Consider the following 21,501-nt stretch of genomic DNA (forward strand, 5'->3'; position numbering starts at 1 on the left):
TTGGAGGTGCTACTGAAGAAACATTGGTAATCTTAACCTTCTCTGCTTTAAGTATTGATGAATAAGTGCCATTCGATAGCCACGGTACACCAGTGGTGGAGGGAGTGAATATTTAAACAGGTGGATGCGATTCCAATCAAGTGGACTGCTTTGCCCTGGATGGTGTCGAGCTTCTTGAGTGTTGTTAGAGCTGCACTCATCCAGGCAAGTGGAGAGTATTCCATCGCAGTCCTGACGTGCCTTGTAGGTAGTAGAGAGGCTTTGGGGAGTCAGGAGATGAGCCACTCATCACAGAATACCCAGCCTCTGACCTGCTCTAGTAGCCACGGCATTTATGTGGCTGATCCAGTTCAGGTTCTAGTCAATGGTGACCTCCAGCATGTTGATGGTAGGGTACTCGTGGTGGTAATGCCATTGAATGTCAAATGGAGATGGTTATGCCCTCTCGTGTTGGAGATAGTCATTGCCCAATATTTGTGTGACATGAATGTTACTTGCCACTTATCAGTCCAAGCCTGGATGTTGTCCAGGTCTTGCTTCGTGAGGGCATGTGCTGCTTCATTATCTGAGGAATTGTGAATGGAACTGAACACTGCAATTGTCAGTGAACAGCCCCATTTCTGACCTTATAATGGAGGGAAGGTCATTGATGAAGTAGCTGAAGATAGTTGGGCTGCCCTAAGAAACTCCTGCAGCGATGTCCTGGGGCTGAGATGATTGGCCTCCAACAGTCACAACAATCTTCGTGCTAAGTATGATTCCAACCAGTGGAGAAATTCCCCCGATCCCCATTGACATTAGTTTTATGAGGGCAACCCCACCTCTGGAATTCAGCTCTTGTGTCTATGTTTCGACCAAGGCTGTAAGGAGGTCTGGAGCCAAGTGGTTCTGGAAAAACTCAAACTGAGTATCAGTGAGCAGGTTATTCATGGTATCATAGTATGATACAGCACAGAGGAGGCCATTTGGACCATCATGCTTGTGCCAGCTCCATAGTAGAGCTATCCAATTAGTCCCACTCCTCTGTTCTTTCCCTATAGCTCTGTAAATATTTTCCCTTTAATATCCATTCCCTTTTGAAAGATACTATTGAATCTGCTTCCACCACCCTTTCAGGCAGTGCAGTGCATTCCAAATCATAACAACTCACTGTGTCAAAAAATTTTTTCCGTATGTCACCTCTGGTTCTTTTCCCAATCATCTTAAATCTGTGTCCTCTGGTTACTGACCCTTCTGCCACAGAAAACAATTTCTCCTAATTTATTCGATCAAAACTGTTCATGATTTTGAATACCTCTGTCAAATCTTCTCTGAGCCTTCTCTGCTGTAAGTATTGATGAGTAAGTGCCACTTGATAGCACTGTTGACAACACCTTCCATCATTTTACTGATGATTAGGAGTAGGCTGATGGGTAATTGATCAGTTGGATTTATAAAATGTTTTCAGGATTTGCTGATGGTTGTTATTCACCTCTGGTATGATACCATTATAACTCTCCTTGGCTGGCACAATGCAGTTCCACAACATGGGAAAGAGTCAATTAGAGGTGCTGTCAATCCAGCACTGAGCTTGCAGTAGAGTTCCTAAACTCTCATTTGCTTGGCATGTGAACTAACATTGATTTCAAGGATTCCAATTGGAATTTTAAATTATTGGATCATGTATCATAACGGGCCTATGAAGTATTAATTGTAGAAACTTTGAAAAATAACTGGATTTGTATTTAGGTGTGAAAGTTGCAGCAGGCATTTTAGTAAGGAGCGGGGAAATAAGGACAAAAAGTGCTGGAAACACTCAGCAGGTCAGGCAGCATCTGTGGATAGAGAAACAGTTAACCTTTCAGGTCAATAGCATTTCAAGTTGATGATCTTTAATCGAGAAGTAAGGGCACTAACTAAACACATATTTAAATATATTAGTTTTGTAGAATTGGATTTTACAATTCTACTAATTCCAGGGGCTTGACTTGGATCTGGCTTATGATAATCCCTCTGAAGACGAAATGATATTTAGATGATATTGTGGTTGGAAAAAAAGTTTCGGCCATGCAAAAACCAGTGAAGCTTTCATCCCCGGAGGGCTGGATAATCTTAATGAACTTGTAAGCCAAAAGACAACAGCAATCATTGTCCTACCCAGAGGAAATAAATAAATACATAAATAAGCATCTCCCTGACAAAGGAGGCAGCGCGAGCCTGGAGCAGCTGAGGGAGATTTAAAAATAAGCTAATAAAAGGATAAATATATAATAAGAGGATTTGGAACAGGTCTGAACTCTCCTCCCTCTCCCGATCCGGTGGCGTCCTTTGGAGTCCCTTCGGTCAGCTCAGAGCTGGCCTCGGCAGCGACCTCGTAGTCCGTTCGGCTGGCGGCCCAAACTGTGGAGGTGAAAGCAACTGGAGAAGCAGCAGTGGAGCCACTGTCAGGCACATGGCGCGGGTAATGGCTGCTGCTGCTCTGACTTCTCTCACCATCCTTCGAGAAGCTAAAATGGAGCAGGGCCCCAGTGTCGTTCAGAACCCAACCTCATCACACCTCAGAGTCCCACCACCTTTCCTTGAAGGCGCTGCTCAGTGCCGAGCTTACGGCTCACACCCCACCATAAGCAATTAGGTCCATACAGCAGAGCTTGGTCTTCAGTCGTCTCGGACCTCCTTGCCACTGCACCAAGACCTTGCTCTGCTAAGCCCGTGTGGTAGCCGGTGTGCAACGGCCACCCCATGTTAAAAGAACTCATGCACAGGCATCTTCCACCCTGGTGAGGCACTAAAGTATGTTGGAGAGGCACTGTTGGCTCGAATGCATGACCTCATCTCTCTCATCTGGAAGGAGGAGTGCATGCCTGGAGATCTCAGAGATGCCATAATCGTGACCATTTTTTAAAAAGGGGACAATTCCGACTGCGGCAACGACAGAGAAATTTCCCTGTTCTTGGCCACTGGGAAAGTCATCGCTAGAATCCTCCTCCCTGTGGCTGAGGAGCTCCTCCCGGAGTCACAGTGCGGATTCCATCCGCTACGGGGTACAACAGACGTGATCTACACGGTGCGACAACTGCAAGAGAAATGCAGGGAGCAGCACCAACACTTGTACATGGCCTCTTTGACCTCACGAAGGCCTTTTACACTGTTAACGCGAGTGACTATGGAGTGTCCTCCTCCATTTCGGCTGCCCCCAAATATTTGGCACTATCCTCCGCCTACTCCACGACGACATGCAAGCCGTGATCCTGACCAACGGATACACCATCAAACCAGTCCAAATCCGGACCGGGGTCAAGCAGGGCTGCGTCATTGTGCCAACCCTCTTCTCAATCTTCCTTGCTGCAATGCTCCATCTCACGCTCAACAAGCTCCCCGCTAAATTATAAAACGAGTGGGAACCTGTTCAAACTTTGTCGCCTACAGGCTAGATCCAAGACCATCCCATCCTCTGTCGTCGAACTACAGAATGCGGACGACGCTTGCGTCTGCGCACATAGGGGCTGAACTCCAAGCTATCGTCAACATCTTCACCGAGGTGTACGAAAGCATGGGCCTTACACTAAATATTCATAAGACAAAGGTCCTCTACCAACCTAACCCCGCCATACAGCACTGTCCCCCGGTCATCAAAATCCACGGCGCAACCTTGGACAACGTAGACCACTTTCCATACCTCGGGAGCCTACTATCAGCAAGGGCAGACATTGACGATGAGGTTCAACACCGCCTCCAGTGCACCAGCGCAGCCTTTGATTGCCTGAGGAAGAGAGTGTTCGAAGACCAGGCCCTCAAATCTAGCACCAAGCTTATGGTCGACAGGGCTGTAGTGATACCCGCCCTCCTGTATGGCTCAGAGATGTGGACCATATACAGCAGATACCTCAAATCGCTGGATAAATACCACCAAAGATGTCTCCACAAGATCCTGCAAATCTTGTGGGAGGATAGACGCACCAACGTCAGTGTTCTCGGTCAGGCCAACATCCCCAGCATCGAAGTACTGACCACACTCGACCAACTCCGTTGGGTGGGCCACATTGTTTGCATGCCTGACACAAGACTCCCAAAGCAAACGCTCTACTCGGAACTCCTACACGGCAAGCGAGCCCCAGATGGGCAGAGGAAACGTTTCAAGGACCCCCTCAAAGCCTCCTTGATAAAGTGCAACATCCCCACTGACAGTTGGGAATCCCTGGTCAAAGACCGCCCTAAGTGGAGGAAAAGCATCTGGGAGAGCACTGAGCACACGAGTCTCGTTGCCGAGAGCATGCAGAAAACAAACGCAGGCAGTGGAAGGATCTTGCGGCAAACCAGACTCCTCACCCACCCTTTCCTTCAATGACTGTCTGTCCCACCTGTAACAGAGACTGTAATTCCCGTATTGGACTGTTCAGTCAGTCACCTGAGAACTCACTTTTAGAGTGGAAGCAAGTCTTCCTTGATTTCGAGGGACTGCCTATGATGATGATGACCCAGAGGACTACTTCACCTACCATTAATTAATCCATCAGCCAATTGAGCTTGCTGAAATGGTTATAGCTGTTGGGGTATCTTATGATTCTAGCCCTTTTCCACTTGCAATCAGTAAAATAATGTGAGGCTTCAATTTCCATTGGTAATAATCGAATTGTGTCCTTACTTAGCTTTGGAATTTAGTATCCAGACAAACAAGTTTCTTCTTTAAAAGTACTCCTGGTAGTTGCCATTTTGGGAAGGGCAATAGCCATGTCATTTGTGATGATAACATCACATGCAACTGACACAAAACTACTTTGTGGCCCAAATTAGTTTTGCAGCATAATTACAGACCATTGCATTCCTTCTTGGTAAGCAGAAAACAAATAGTTTATCTTTCATGTTTTCCCTTTTAAATGTAAAAATGCTATGATCATTTTCTGGTGATGATGAGTCAACAGAAGCACTGGTCAATTGACCATTTGTTTGAGCCTTGGTTGTATGTTTCCAGCAAGACATGTTCTAATCATGTACTAACCAGGTTCTAAGGCGTCTCAATCTAATCAATGACCACCTTTATATTCAAATTAAATTGTCAAGTATGTGTAAGTTTCGAATAGTGTTTGTAGGCATGGCCTTGACTATATTTTAAAGGATTGCAATAATAATGGGAAAATGTAACTTTAAAATAATAGGCCAAAATTTGCTGAAATGTTGCATCACGTATTTTTTTGATACCCTTCGAGCGATAACGCGGGCAACGGGGCTTCTGAGACCTTGGTAAACAACAGAACCAATAGTCTATCTCTTTAACCAATTACATTTAAGGATAGAGAAAGAAACAGAGAAAACAACGGAAAAGGAAATGATAAATTAGAATCAAATTAGTTGCAGAAAGAGAAATCTAGGGCTCAATTTTGGCTAGGAGTTGCTCCGTTTTTTTTTGAGCAGGCTGCTTTTTCTGGCCTAATTTAAAAATCCCCAGTTTCCCCAATCAGTTTGCACCAGCGTAACTCATTTAGTTACATTTTTTTTAGGTTAGTTTTTTTTCTCAAAAGGGGGTGTTACCAGCCACCTATGCCAGTTCTGACCATTTAGGCAACTTTGCCCAGCTAATAGTTACTCCATTTCTATTTAGGCCAGCATATGTGGCCACTTGAGAAAACCCTTGCGGAGAGTTAAAGAATTTGGCCTGGGATAGGGGAAGGAAATGGAGAGGACCTGGACCTGAGCCAACCAAGCCTTAGGGAACAGACTTGCAAAATCATCCTTCCTTTGCACAATTAAAATAAGAACAAAAGAAGAAATAAAAAATTAAAGTCCTACCTTCAGCATCAAACTGCAATTCACCTTTCTGCATTCGGCCCGGGACTCACAGAATGCACGCAGGAGAACTCACAGAACTCACTGGCAAGCAGGAGAACTCAGAGATTGCATGGGGAGGCCACTCGGCCTCGGCTAGGGGCGGGAGAACCAACAGGGAGGCCACTCGGCCTGGGCTAGGGGCGGGAGCGATTGGAAGTAAAAATAGGAAGCACATAAACCCACTCCATTTGGCCTGACTTATAATTACTCCAAGATTGCATTTGAATTTCAAATCTCCCAAGATCCCTGTCATATTACTTTAAGAATAAAAGGTTTCTTAGTTCCAGAAAATAATTTAATTCTTATTGTAAAAAAATGTCAGGTAAAACTTATAGAGGTTCCTTATTAACAACGCTGTATAATGTATTTTACCTTGATGTCATTTGGCAGCGGAAGAACTGCTGCGTAAAGACAAAACTCATTTCTTCCGACCTCCTTATTAAAAGTCTTTGTCGGTCTCTGTTCAGTGCTGTGCCTCAGTAACGTCCCTCATGGGAGGAGCTAGCTATTGTTTTCAGAACAGTGCCCGATCTGTAATGGCCGATTGCCAACTCACAGCGCTACTGCGCATGCGCGGACATCATTATTCTCCACTGCGCATGTGCAGACATCCTAGCATATTTTCCAGCACAAAACGCAGGCTCCACCCCCCGAGGCGACTGGCCACGCTGTGCGGCTGCGGTGCAGAGGCCAGACAGCGGCCAAAGTTGGAACATTTTTTTCCGGAGCATCTCCGGATGTACTTAAGCGGCGCAACTCAGGTAAGAATACTGAAAAACGGGCTCAGCCAAAATTGAGCTCAAAGAGAGAGAAAGAAAGAGAGTCGGTTCAGTGTGAGAGATAGAAGGAAAAGTAAGGAAAAAAATTATATCAAATTTTAGAAAATCTCCAGGAACAATTTATTACCTATAGGAGTGAGAGTCCATAGTTTCAATTCTTTCCTTTCTGGACCTCCGAGGTTGAATGGCATGACAGGAACTTAAATCTCATCATTAAATGGATCCTTACATTGTAAAATATTAATTTGCTGCAGCAAGTTTAATTTGTATTTAAACCACAAATCCTGAAATTTCTTGAAACTGATGAGGAGATTGATGGTGAGATCTTGTTTCTGCAAGGTTAACAGCAGAGCATCCAACAATTCATGTAATAACAGCGTGCGCCTTTATATCACTGTTATTTCGCTAGTAGATTCTGGCCCAATATTACGAGCAAATCATTTCTGGCTCTGGCATCCTTTTGCAGTCACAAGTAGTCACAAATACGCCATGACAATTTGACTTGGCATCACAGAACACTTTGGGGCCGAAATTGCCTGGCACTGGATTTGCAGCATATAATTCGAATTGGTGAATCGTTTTGCGCTGGCGTGGGAAACACTGGAGTCGACACAAATTTGCCCTCTTTTAGGAAAAAAATGGTGGGGGCGGTAACCGTGCATTCTTGCAGCACTCCCGGGGCGTCGTGAGGCGCTCGTGCCACGCAACGCCTCATGCCGTCGCATCACAACGTACCTCTCCTCTTAAAGGGGAGAAATGCTGCAATTTGAGCAGCAACTTGAGTGTCGCCCACTGGGCCACTAAGGAGGGTGCCGGCCTGCATGTTGGTGGCCCGGCCGAACCAGTGGCCACCATTGTCGGGCCGACTGGAAAGTCGGACGATATAAAAAAGATGGCGGCTGCCGTGGCGGCACCTCCCCTTTAAGGGCGGCTGGGGTGGCGGCACCTCCCCTTTAAGGGCGGCTGGGGTGGCGGCACCTCCCCTTTAAGGGCGGCTGGGGTGCCACATCCATCGCAGCTTCTCACACCGAGAAGCTGTTGGTGGCATCGCCCCATGCAGACCTTGCTCCTGCAGTGCAATTTCCCCTGCGGGGCGCAAAGGGGTCGGCGCGCATGACAGTGACATTATCGTCAAGGTGCAGCACAAACCCCTTTTTGCCTGCCGACCCCCGGGGGCAATTCCGGGGGAGCACTCTGCGCCACGCCCGGGCGAAAACTCTCTCGCGCATCCTTATCGCTGGCCGCCGCCGCAAGCTGATGCTGCGCAAAGGGGCAATTTCGGCCCTTTTATGTTCAAACTATCCAGTTACAGTTGGATTTTTGATTCTGCCTGTTTGATTGAGTGGATTAGATTTGTGCATATGTGCATATATAAAATTATATTAATGTAGCATTACCTGGTCTTGCCTCTTAAATGCAAATGCTGCGGGTTGAAAGCAGTGGTTGGGAAATAGATACATTTTGTTCATGGCTTGTTTTGCTTTTATGTTTATGCTGTGCAAATGAATCAAACTACACCGTTAGTATTGATTCTTCCTCGACAAACAAAGAAAAGTTGGTATGTAACGTTGATCATTGCTTTAACAGCTGTCAAACTGAAATTCATAGTTTGAATTCTCCACAATAAACAGTCATGATGTTTGCTTCAGGAGTGCATTCCATACAATTCAAAATATAATGAAGCTTTTATGATCACTTAAAGGTGCATAAAATAATCTTTTTTTTTTTTAATTCTGAATTATAATCTGCACTAGTAATTCTCATGATGTAAACCCATACATAGAATGAAGGCTACAAAAACAACCCATAGTACTCAAAGGGATAAATGAGAATGTTGGTCTCTCCTGCACATGCTTAAGCTGCATTTAGAGAGAGCATGTGTGTGGTCCTTTCTAACAGTCTGGTGGTTCTCCCAGGGCTCTTTTCCTTTCAGAAGAAATGGCCTTCACTTCACCTTGGGATTTTCAGGGAGAGAAATATTTTTTCATTCGTGGTGGGTTACTATTCAAGCGAAGTGATCAATTATCAACCACAGATTTTCAAACTAGGGTCAGCAAGAGGCTCTCGGATTGTTCTGCTGTGATCAGATTTCTGTCCATCTATAATCAGTTTTCTGAATTTTTTTTGTATTTGTTGACTTATTAGCATGTAATTCCTGTTGCTGTACACTAATAAGACATGTAGGGGTTGAAATTGCCCCCTGCCTGAAACGGGGCGCACACACCCCATTTGAAGCGTTTGTACCGCAGCTTCGGTTCAGGTCGCCTCTTGCGCGGCATTCTGCTCTTTATTGTCTTTTTTTCCCTTGGATTCAGAAGTCGCTCTTCATGGGGGCGGTGACTACAACTGAGGGGTGGATACACGGTGATGGCAACACGCGAGGGCGGAAGTTGGGGATGGTGCAGAGTGACCGTCGCGATGATGTCATCACGGCGCCGCGTCACCATGGCTCTCCCCTTCACTTAAAGGGCAGAGCCTCCGCGATTTTAAAACTTCGGCCCACTGGGCCACCAGGGAGGGTTTCGGTCAGGCCAGGCTGCCTGTTGGCAGACCGGCCAAACCCGGGGGGGTATAATTGTTGCGCCGACATGGCAGTCGGCTGCCAAAAATAACATGGCGGCAGCGGCAGTGCATCCTCCCCTTTAAGGGAAGCCGCACTGCCACTGCAATAGGCCGCAGCCTCACTGGATTTGGGTAAGAAATGTATGTTGAAAAATAGGTTTTGGCGTCAACGGGCGGGCTGAAGATTTTCCGAGGGGAATGGCGCCGTCGGGATGGGGGGGGAGGGGTAGATCAGCGATGTGCACGGCGATGGCGCGCTTACCACGGATTGGCAGCAGTCGAGCAGTGGGGGGCGGGATTCGGGGCACCGCCGGGAAAACTCAGGAGGGCAATTGGGCTAGCAGCAAGCATTCCACGAAAAGTTGCCGGCCACTCCACTCCACAGCATGGCCGCGATTTGTGGTGTTAACAGGCCTTAAGGAGAGGGGCAATTTCGGCCCTGTAAGCTCCAATGCTCACATTGTTTTGCTTTGTATTGAGACCATCCATTCAGCTTTCGCTGCTGTTTCTATCTCCTCCCTTGCCCACCACACCATGCCTCCGCTAATCCGCCACCACTTCCCCCCGCCTACCCCTCCTCCCCCTGCCACCCCCCAGCTCTAAATTCACATTTCTATGAAGTTTCACTCCTATCTCCGCTCATGCCCTTTCCAAGCTTCTCATGTCCGTGAGATCCGCCTCCTAATGCCTGACCTCATTCCCACTAAACTATTGGCAACCAAACTTCCCTTCCTCGCTTCCATGCTGGTTGAAATTGTAAATGGTTTCATCTCCTCAGATACTGTCATTCTCCTTCAAACCACCGTTATCACCCCTTCACAAAAAAAACACTTTTGACCCTCTGCCCTTGCAAACTAACATCCCATTTCTAAACTTCCTTTCCTCTTCAAAGTTTTTGAGTGTGTTGCCATCTCTCAAACCTGTGCCCATCTTTAGCACAACTCCATATTTGAATCTATCCAGTCTGGTTTCCATCAGCCTGAACCAAAGGGCTGTGTTATCCCTCCTCGACCTTTGACATGGTCACTTCCGCCAATGTCTTTCCTCTATGGTTCAGCTCAGTGGGATTGCCTCTGCCTAGTTCCACTCATACTTATCCAATTGGAGCAAGAGCATCTTCAGCAGTGGCTTTTCTTCCAACCTCCACATTGAGCCCTTTCGAGTCCTCCAAGGTTCTATCTTTGGCCACCTCCTCCTCTTCATTTACATGCTGCTTCGTGGTGACATCATCCAAAAACATGCAATCAATTTCCACATGTATGCAGATGACACTCCGATCTAGCTTTTCACCACCTCTCTCAATCCCTTCACTGTCTTCAAGTTATCAGACTGCTTGTTCGATATCCATTTGGGGATGAGTTGCAATCTCCTGCAGTTAAGCACTGGGAAGACTGAAGCCATTGTCATCAGACCCTGCCACAGATTCCGTATCCTTGCCACCAATCCATCGCCCATCTTTGTAATTTGCTTAGACGGAACCAGAGTGTCCACAATCTTGGCAAACTATTCGATCCTGAGCTGAGCTTCTGTGCCATATCCCCCTCATCACAAAGACTGCTAAATTCCACCGCCATAACATCACCCACCTGCCCTGCCTCACACCAACTGTTGCTGAAACCAGGGCCTTACCCCTGCCTATTTCTGTAACTTCCACCGGCCCTTTAACCCCCACCACAGTCAGTTCCTTTGAAGTAAATAACCTGTTTACCATGAAATAAAATGAATTCAGTGTGCCTAAAATTCACAATATAATATTGTTGCAGATTTTTGTATTGCACCTCAAAATGCGGCATCTGCAGTACTTTATAACCTATTTATAGAAATACAAATATTTATACACAGTCTTGTATAATTGTACAAAAACAAAATACTGTGGATGTTGGAAATTTGAAATAAAAACAGAAAGTGCAGGAAATACTCAGCAGGTCAGGCAGCATCTGTGGAGAGAGAAACAGAGTTAATGTTTCAGATCGATGCCCCTTCATCAGAACTGTAAAAACTTAAGAGATGTAGCAGGTTTTTAAGCAAGTGTAGGGGCAGAGAAAGGGTGGAGGGGAGGAAAGAACAAAAGGGAAGGTCTATGATAGCGTGGAAGGCAGAAGAGAATAAAAGACAAAAGGGATGATGGTGCTAGGCAAAAGGAGATGCTATTAGGACAGGTTAAGAAACACAAGATGAGTCTAGAAGAGGTGCAAATGGAAATGGCAGAATCATCAACAGCTGCCATGTGAAAAAAAAATAAGGGCAGAGGTTATGGTCTGAAATTGTTGAACACGATGTTGAGTTCAGAGGCTGTAAAGTGTCTAATCGAAAGATGAGGTGCTGTTCCTCAAGCTTATGTTGAGCTTCGATGGAACAGTGTAAGAGGCCAAGGATGGAGATATTAGATTGGGAGTGGAGCAGAGAATTTAGAAGACAGGCTACCAGAAGCTTGGGGTCATGCTTATGGACTGAACGGAGTTGTTTCACCAAGTGTCACACAATCTGCATTTGGTCTCCCCAATGTAGAGGAGACCGCATTGTGAACAGCGAATACAGTATACTAAATTACAAGAAGTACAAGTAAATCATTGTTTGGGGCCCTGAACAGTGGGAAGGGAGGAGGTGAAAGGGCAGGTGTTGCATCTCCTGCGCTTGTACGGGAAGGTGGGAAGGGCAAAGGGTATTGGGGGTGATTGAGGAGTGGATCAGGGTGTTGCGGATGGAACGGTCCCTTCGCAATGCTGAAAGGGGAGGGTAGGGGAAGGTATGTTTGGTAGTGGGATCACGTTGGAGGTGGTGGAAATGGCGGAGGATGATCCGTTGAATGTGGAGGCTGGTGGGGTGAAAGGTGAGGACAAGAGGAACCCTATCGTGATTTTGGGAGGGAGGGGAAGGGTTGAGAGTAGAAGTGCGGGAAATGGAATGGACCTGGTTTATTCCCCGCAATGATTGTATAAAATAACTTATTATTTTAAAATAAGTTAAAAAATGTCAATATGACCATGTCGAACATGGTAACTGTGTAAAATAAGAATTTGGGAGTGGTTAGCTTACAGTGAGAGTGGATAAGCTATATGAACTCACTGTGGATGGTAACCCCAATTACCTATTTCTATCTCTCTCTACATAAATGTGCATACACACATGGATAAATAGATATTTAATATAACTGTATATAGACACAGTGCAAGCTTGACCTAAGCAGGAATTAGTAGATTCAGCTTAAATCTGAGCAGTTTTTCATACTGGCCCTTTACACTATCGTCTCTGTGTATAGTCAATCATATAATTGGCAGCCACTCATGTTTTGTGCCGACAGTAAGCCATTTTAGCTTCCATTTGTATGTGTCAGATCTCAAAAGCTCATTGATTCTTCACATTCCAAATCGCCTGTAGATTCTCCAATAATACAATGCATGTTATATCTTCTGTGCATGTGCAGAAGGGACAATTTACAATGTACTAAGGGGCGAGTTAATTGGTCCTGGGTGCCTGTGTGAATAGGTCTGGAAACGCTGGGACCTATGGTTGATTCATATCACTCTCTCTCAGACAAATAGAGAGCCTTGACCTCGTTAATGATCATTTTCCATTTTCTCCTTTAAGTTTTACTGCTGCCACTTCAGCTGTTCTCTTTCTGTGAGTGGACGTCCATCAACTTGCAAACAATGAATCTGAGTGTGAATAGTGAACCTATCTTCACCGATGAATTAATAATACAAGTAGAAGTATCTGTGGGCATGTATTATTGTCAGGCAATTGTGGTAAATCAAATCCAATTGCTGTTACTCAGTACTTTTGTTATATTCTGGAATTATAGTGAGCACTATTAGGGTATCTGTCTCTCAGTGTGCCCCTTACTTTTCATTAATGAATAATCTAACAATGCAAAGACTGCATTTAATTTACCGAGTGCAGCATATGTGTCCTCCATCCAAGCTACCTTTGCTGGATTTGGAACTGCCCAATTTATCTCCAAACGAGATTAGAGAGACATCTCAAGTGGAGGGGCTCATTGCTGAGCAAGTTGGAGGCACGATGTTTCACAGAGGATCAGCAGAGCCCAGTTAATTAAGTAATGACGTACGGGTCCAACTTAACAATTGAAGAAGCCATGTGGTGAAGTGAAGTGAAATGAAGCAGATGTCTTTTTGAACAGAGAACAGAGAATACTGTGGAACATTGTGAGACTTGAGCACAAAAATCTAGACTGACACTCTAGTGCAATACTGAGGGAGTTCTGCACTGTCAGAGATGCCGTTAAACCAAGGCCCTGTCTGCTCTCAGGTGTACGTAAAAGATCCCATGGCACAATTTCGAAGAAGAGCAGGGGAGTTATCCCCTGTGTCTTGGCCAATATTTATCCCTCAATCATCATCACTAAAACAGATAATCTAGTCATTATCACATTGCTGTTTGTTGGACCTGGCTGTGCGCAAATTGTAAAGGCTTCGGGATGTCCGGTGGTCTTGAAAGGTGCTATATAAATGCCAGTCATTCTTTTATGAGAGACACGCCAACAATAAGGGAAAATATGGGGGTGAGGCTTTAACAGTGAGTGTGGAGTGTAAGGGCAATTGTTTCATATGAGGGTTCCAAGTAATGGATGAAGGTAATGATGTGGGGGGTGAGGTATGAGGCTGATGCTGTAAGTAAGGGAGAGGTGCTATGATGGGCATCCATGAGGAATAAGTGGTGAGATTAAAATTGGGATTAGTGTAGGGTTTTGGGTAAGAAATGTATGTTGAAAATAAAATTAGGATGATGGCAAGACAACAGTAAGGGTGGAGTAAAAGTGAGGGTGAAAGTTCTTGGTGATGGTATGGATGAAAGGTAAGGGTGAGGACTGACAGTTAGTGAAGAGGGGCAAGAAAAATGTGAAATTTATTACGCCGATTTTAAGCATCAATATCGACTGATTCATAGATTGATCGACTACCAGGCAGCCATTACCTGTTACTGTTTCTCACGGCTCTGCAATAAGATACTGAATTAAGTAAACATTGCTCATCCCTCTGTATCAGTCCTACTCCTGTAGAGGACCACTAGACCTTCTTAAGGTGTCTAGGAGAGACACTTAGAGGAATGTTGTTAATTTTTTTGCATGAGATCAATGTTTGAATTGATGTTAAAAGTTATTGCTGTAATAGAAGGCAATTTAATTCTCTTTTCAATGACAGTGATGGGTACAAGTGTAAAATGATTATTGTAGAAGGGTTGCACGGTTATAAACTATTAGTTCCAGTGACATCAGTCACCTACTTGCGCTTCTGATGTGATTACAACCTCCTCAATATGTTGCTGCCTTACACAGCTATCAATTGTCCCATAATTTATTTTTACAAGTGACTTCTATCACCACTCACCTGCTACGAAAGGTCTCTGTTAGCAGTTTGTGTGGGATGGAAGTGTGATTCCACTCTTAACTGATATCTAACAGTCTTTCAAATATTTTATAACACTGCAATCTGGCTGACTGCAGTCCAGCTTGTCTGGCTGAATATTGTTTGTTGCTTCGTGATGGATAGTGCCAAATTCTACTATAAGGTTAAACTAGTCAATAACTTCCACTAGCTGGTGCATTTTTTCAGCTGTTCCAATGTAAAGTCATTGGGGCCGAAATTGCCCACCGCCGAAAACACAGCGTACCTACCCCATTTCAGATGTTTTTATCGGCGCGGTTGATGCCGTAGCCTCTTAAGCGAAATTTCGTTCTTTGGCTTTTTTTTCCAGCAGCCCAGAAGTCGATCATAATTGTGATGGAAGTACAGCGGTGAGTTGTAGTTTGCACATTAGAGGGATGGAAGTTGGGGGCTGGGAGACTGACTGTCCTCTGCTGTCATCAGTGTAGCGTTGATGATGTCATCACGCTGGTGCATCACCACGTCTCTCCCCTTCACTTAAAGGGGAGAGCCTGTGCGATTCTTGATGTTCGGTCCACTGGGCCACCAGGGAGGATTTCGGCCTGGCCAGCGGCCTGGCACCCAAGAGGAGGTGCCATGCTGTCTCGGGGACATAATTGTCGGCACAACATGGTAGTCGGCCGACATAAAAACTTAAGATGGCGGCTGCGACAGTGGGTCCATCCCTTTAAAGGCAGCTGCACCGCCATTTTAGAAGAGCTCCAAGCACAGTGCACCGACAGAAGAAGCTGCCAGTGGCACTGAGCGCCGGCAGCAAGATTTTCTCCGCGGAATTTTGCGATTGGGGGGGAACGTTGGTGCGCGGTCTGATGATGCACTTAGGACGGAGCGGCGGCAGCGGAGTGGGGAAGCGGGTCACTGCCGGGATACCGCAGGAGCGGAATTTTCAAAATGGCGGTCATTCCATGAAAAATCGGCGACAATTCCACTCTGCAGCACTGCCGCCAATTTCCAGCGGTAACAGGCCTTAAGGGAAGGGGCAGTTTCGGCCCCATCAAGTATTGCCACCCCTTGCTTCCATTCATTTCAGTTTTGTATGTGTAAATCAATACCTCTGAACTTCTTGCGATAGTGTGCAGAGCAGGAGCCACAGAATTAATGAGAGCATCCAGGGGTTATGTGAAACGCCCTCTTTATGAAGTGCAGTCATGCCACAAAACTTGCTTTTTTTTACTGGAGCACCTAAATGTTGGTTTGCAAGTCACGGAGCTCATATCTACTTAAGTGATACATAAGCTAGACTCCAGGGATACAAGGGAGTGCAACGGACAATCCACAAGTGCACAGCCCAGACTCTAGGGACATGATAACACACCAAAAAGGGCTCCAGTGACACGCCTTGGTGCAGCTGAAATTTCTCTGGCTCTTCCTTATCTCACGCAGCTTTCCCTGAGCCTTCCCCTCTTTAATGTTGAATTACAGTACACCTACGAATGTCAATAGCTAATGTTTCTTGGATTGGGGTCATGCTCTTAGACCACCAACTGGGCCTACCCCAGCAAATATATTTCACAGCATCAGAGCTCACCTTTTCCCTTCAAATGTTTTTTTTTTAATCCACCACAACAAAAAATGCCCATTTGTGTTCTTCAGTTTTTTTTCCCCTGATGGAATATTGGATATAACTACAGCTGAAGTCGTGACAAGTTCACGTCCCACTGCACCCCCATTCTTGCTTCTTTTTGTGGGTTATTAGTGAGACCATTGGGTTTCAGTTTCCACAAAAAACAACCTGAATTGCAGCAAATGATTTTAAAACACTAATAAGAAATCGAATAAAATAAAAAAATGCAACTTATTCAGTCACCTTGAAGCAGTGGCCTTAATCATAATCCTTTATTCAGGGCTGTTTTTCAACTGTTCTTTAGAGTTGTACATTGCTTTTGGGGCTGTATTAGCTTTTTTGTATCTGTCAGATTTTCCAAGTTTTATAGATTGGCGTGTATACAATCACAAGACAGGACTTTGGCATGTACTTGCATTTTAAATGCATTCAAAAAACATTGGGAGAGGTAGGTTTTGCTATGCACAACTAGCATAGCAAAACCCAAGTGCATGGTTAATGACCAGATAGGCTCAAATTCAAATCTGCTGTGCACCATACTCATTTTATTATGAGTACCATACACCAAATGAACTGCACTGTGAATGGATTGGGGAGGAACAGCAGGTTTGCACAAATGCAGTTGCCTATTGCTTTATAAACTGAATTGTGTTTTCATAGCAAAAAAAACGGAGCCCTCAATTAAAAAAAAGGCTCCACTATACCCACTAGAGAGTATACATGTATCATAGATGTCGATAGAAAAAAATTGTTTTCAATTCATGGTCACTGAATAAAAAGTTGTTGAGTATTCACTCATGTGAAAGCAAAATCTGTTGTAAAACCGCAGACATTTAGAAGGGGTAGAGTTTCCGCTTTGGACACATTCGGCGATCCAGGCACAAATTGCACCCAAAATTGCATCCGTTTTGAGAATGTTTTTTTTTCTCGAGTTTCCGCTCAAACTCAGAAATTAAAATTATTCCTTGATATATTTAAAAGTGGTAACTTGGTGCAGTTGAAAATAGGTTTACCACTAAAAATTAAGCAGTTTTATTTATTTTTTTGTTCATTCTTGTCAGATCAACTCCAGCGCCAAAGATCACTTTGCGCTATTTACACTTGATCTTAGCCAAAAGGCCGAGAGGGGAAGCTACACTGTTCCTGCAAACACTGCAATACCAGGTCGGTGCGTGGAGTGGACGGAGCAAGCCCCTGTTCCATCTCCCTGTTCCAAAAAACAATTTAATATTTGGTCCCCATAGGGGATATTAAACTGATAAGAACAGGTACTACACTTGATCTTAGCCAAAAATTAAGCAGTTTTAATCACAGTGTCACTCCACCACCTGTGAGTAACCCGATTTTAAATGACTGAAAATGACTTGTCAAACCTACACAGAACCATTTGCTAGTTATATTGGGGTACAGTAGTCAGTTTCTTAGTAGAAAAAAAAATTACATTCAAAAGCTTTTAAAACGTGATGATTCGTGTCCTTGCGCCCAAAACAACCAGCTTAATTTTTTAGAGCCTCCTCGAAGACCTGCAAACGAGCATAATTAGCGGAAACTCCCAATGGTGATTAATTCACCCTGGGGGCATGGCCAGTTTTGTGGTTGATTCCAGCTTCTAGCATGCTGTTTTTTAGACTAGCGCAAAAGATGCAAGAAATTCGATTTGCAATGAATATAATTTTCACCTGAAATTCTGTGAACATTTGCGTGGGTAATGCCATTTTGGGGCGAATTACACCAAAAAAACAGTGCAACTGAGCAGAAAGTCTATCCCTATATGTTTCAGCTGTACCTGTTTATTTACTGATGCCCAAGAACCACTGATTAATTGTTCTGTTAGTTAAAATCGAGTAACTATCCTTGCTGGCAATATTATTCATCCTTAATAGATCCTTTTCCAATTAGTGTTCCTGATGTATGTGGAATGGTGTTCACCAGTCACAAGCTTAAATTAAATTGGCAGCATAGTATTAGTGGATGATTTTGTTTACACCATGCATGAAATACCGTGCTCAAGAGCAAAATGGCCTTGATTCCTTTTAATTGCTAAGTCTAATGCACTCTGCTAGCAACATCACTTCACGCAGGTACATTAGGTACAGCATTTTCCACTGTGCAGCAATTTAGTGAGCAGATTGAATGAAGTAACGAGCAGGCAAAAAGCCCAGACTTAAACAGAGATTGGGCATGTGCCGGGATTTCTACTGAGAAGTTAAATAATGTTAAGTACGAATGATTGGAAAGGTAGGACCACCTCCACCTTCTGAAGGATGGGCAATAAATGTGGCCCTGACTGTGTCGCCCACATCCCAAAAACAAATCAGAGAAAAGTTAGATTTCTTTGTTTTGCAATGTATGAACATTGAGGGCTCAATTTTCCCTGGTCATTTGCACTGTTTTTTTGGTGCACGCTGTATTTTTTGGCGTATTTATTTTTTTCAAACCTGCTATCTGTGCCGGCGTAACTGACATAGTTACGATTTTTCTAGGCCAGTTTTTTTTTATGTCATAGGGGGTGCTTCCTCATGTCTGCGCCGTTTTTTTCAGTTGTTCAGTTTGGCCAACATTTTTCTCCATTACGTTGGCGTATCTGGCCACTCCCAAAAAACCTTCTGGTGAGTTAAGAAAACCAGCGCACATTCACAAATCTGCACTCAAAGATGCCATTGTTTTTAAATGGAAGATTTTGGAGGGAGTCAAGAACACTGTCAAAATCAATAATAAAGTTCAACTTTTTTTTTACCTGTCAATGTAGAATTGTAAATTTGTTGGATTTCACAAGTTTTCTCATTTTTTTACTCACCCACAAGCCACTAGCGAGCGTCTCGAAGAAGGCCTGGAGGTTTGTAGGTTTGGCCGGCAGAATCGGCCTCGCGCCCGGACACAATGGCTCGGGGTTCGGCTACAAAACAAGTCGCGCGGAGGTGGGGGGGTGGGAGGAGAGAGAGAGTGAGCGAGGTGCCGATCGGAAGGCTTGGAACCCGGAGAGGAGGAGAGAGAGAGAAGTCACAAGACTCAAGGGGGAGCGGGGGGTGGGGGAGAGAGGAGATCCTGAGGGCTCAGAGACAACTATTCCACATGGACATGTATACTGTTTGGAGCTGTTCCGCAATGTTGTGTTGTGTTAATGGAACATGGTTCAGTTTTAATGTAAAATATATTTTATTCAAAAGTTTACAATAACTTAACTTTAATAAAATCATTCTTGTATCAAACTTCACTTTAAGATCACTCTTTAAGATCACTTATAAAATTGTAAATTTACATAACTTACAAAAAACTTTTAATTTGAGAATAGTTACAACAGTAACAATAACAACAACAACAACAGCAGCAAAGAAAGGCTGCACCCATCTCTCCTCCACCTTATTATAAGACTGCCCGCTGTGCTTGCCCGCAGGCGGTGCCGCAGTCCTTCTGGGCTTGATACCAAGCTTAGTCTTTCTAACATCTCAGGTACTGCGCACCTCTTGAGGGTGGGGGGGCGTCAACATCAGGCTGCAAGTTGGAGAGCTCAGGCGGCAAGTTGAAGGGCCCGGCTTTGGGTTCTTCAGAGGCTGGTGTGGGGATTGGAGTGGGAATGACAGTTGATTCTGTTAATGGCCATGGGGTCTGGGCATGTTCCCTTATTGCAGCAGCTAGCTCCAACATACCGCCCCTCATGCACCCTGACAGTATCTCAAAGACCTGCAACATTCCCTCCCTCATGGCCAGTGACGTGGTTTGCACTGCCTCTGACATTCCCTCCCTCATGGCCACTATTCCTTCACTGATGGTCCCGGATATCATACCCATTTCTCGTGAGAGTGTTGTTATTTCTCCCGACAGTCCCGCTACCTCATCACTCACCCCACTGATGGTGTCCAGGAGTGATTACATAAGGTCAATGCTCTCCACACTCAATGACATAATCTGAATCACATCTGTTAGATCCACGGTCAAGCTCTCCCTCCCCTCCTTCCCATGGGTGTGGCTCGCACCACACCACTGGAACCCGCAGCCTGGGACGGTAGGGCCCTGGGTGTGCCTCACAGCACCACACCACTGGGACCTGCAACCTCGGAAGGTGGGGCCCTGGGTGTGCCTCGCTGCACCACACCACTGGGACCTGCAACCTCGGAAGGTGGGGCCCTGAGTGTGTCTTTCTGTACCATACCACTGGGACCCACAACTTCAGAAGGTGTGAAACCATGGAATGTCCCACCAACACTCAAATCACTAGTCACGGAAGGGGCTGTCACCTCCATGAGCAGCACCTCCTCCAAAGTCAGTACGACAGTGGGAGCTTCATCCAGCTCTATCCTCTCCCCTTCACCCCCATGGATGTTCTCCTCTTCAGGCTCGTCCACGTCTGAATCTTCTTCTGCATCGTCAGGGTTGGCCTCAAGTTCTGCAAAATATAACAGAACAGTCAAATGGTTATCAGCAGAGGAGGGGGCAGGGTGGGTGGCATGAGAAGGCTCACACATCGCAGGCCAGGCAGTAGGTTGATTTGAAGGACCATGATGAATTTGCAGGACTTACCCTCTCCCTCGACTGTGGGCCCAGCTTGTGCTGTACTGATTGCTTTTTTCCAGGCAGAACCCTCAAAGCAGTGACCCTCTCTTCCAAGGGTGTCAGTGGGTGCAGATTTGCCGGGCCTCCCCCTGTTCGAGTTCTTTCCCTTTTATTGTGTGCCACTTTCCTCTGCAAAGATGAAAATGCAACTTTTTAGAGAGGGTGTCTTTCTGCTGAGTGGGACATACACAGCTGGTCACATTTACAATTGCATTGAATAAATTAAAATATTACTTACACTAACTACTTGACCAAGGTCCTGCCATTTCTTTTTACACTGGCTTCCAGATCTCGTGGTGTTCACCACAGTGCAGTAATCTTCTGCAACTTGGTTCCAGCGTTTCTTCATTTCTTTTGGTGGAACTTTTATGTGACCTCTGCTGGTGTCCAGCTCCTGCCATCTGTTCTCAATGGCAGTAACTAGTGCCTCCATTTCTTCCTGTAAGTAATTCTTGGTCTTTGCACTGCGTTGCATCTTGTACTGCTGCAGCTGCGATTTTCCAATGCTCTCACGCAGCACTTGTAACATACACAACTAGCTCTTTAAAAATGGCTGATTGCCAAATCTGAGCTGTACTGAGCGTGCATGTCCATTGGAACAACGTCAAAAACATAATTACTTTTCCCGCGCATGCGCAGAAGGGGCAGCATTGTTTTTAGGCGCAGACAGTAGGCTCCACTCCCCATCATTTGGTGTGCGGCACACAGGTTGATTACATTTCTGAGAATGTATCAGTGTCACTCTAATGGACTCTGATTCCCACTGAGTTTAGGGCAGGACATATAAACAGAAGGTTTATATTTTGCTGGCCAATTTTGCCGTCAATCATAAGAA

At 45.1% G+C, this 21,501-nt stretch overlaps 1 protein-coding gene and 1 pseudogene across 3 annotated transcripts in view; one reads left to right on the top strand and one right to left on the bottom strand.

Moving 5' to 3' along the window:
* The window catches only part of tenm4 (teneurin transmembrane protein 4), a 969,538-nt gene that overhangs the window by 128,488 nt on the left and 819,549 nt on the right, over positions 1–21,501 (top strand). The window lies entirely within an intron of this gene.
* On the bottom strand, positions 17,243–17,414 carry LOC139275347 (U2 spliceosomal RNA; annotated as a pseudogene).

Source organism: Pristiophorus japonicus, chromosome 10, assembly GCF_044704955.1.
Source record: "Pristiophorus japonicus isolate sPriJap1 chromosome 10, sPriJap1.hap1, whole genome shotgun sequence".
NCBI classification, from domain to species: Eukaryota; Metazoa; Chordata; class Chondrichthyes; family Pristiophoridae; genus Pristiophorus; species Pristiophorus japonicus.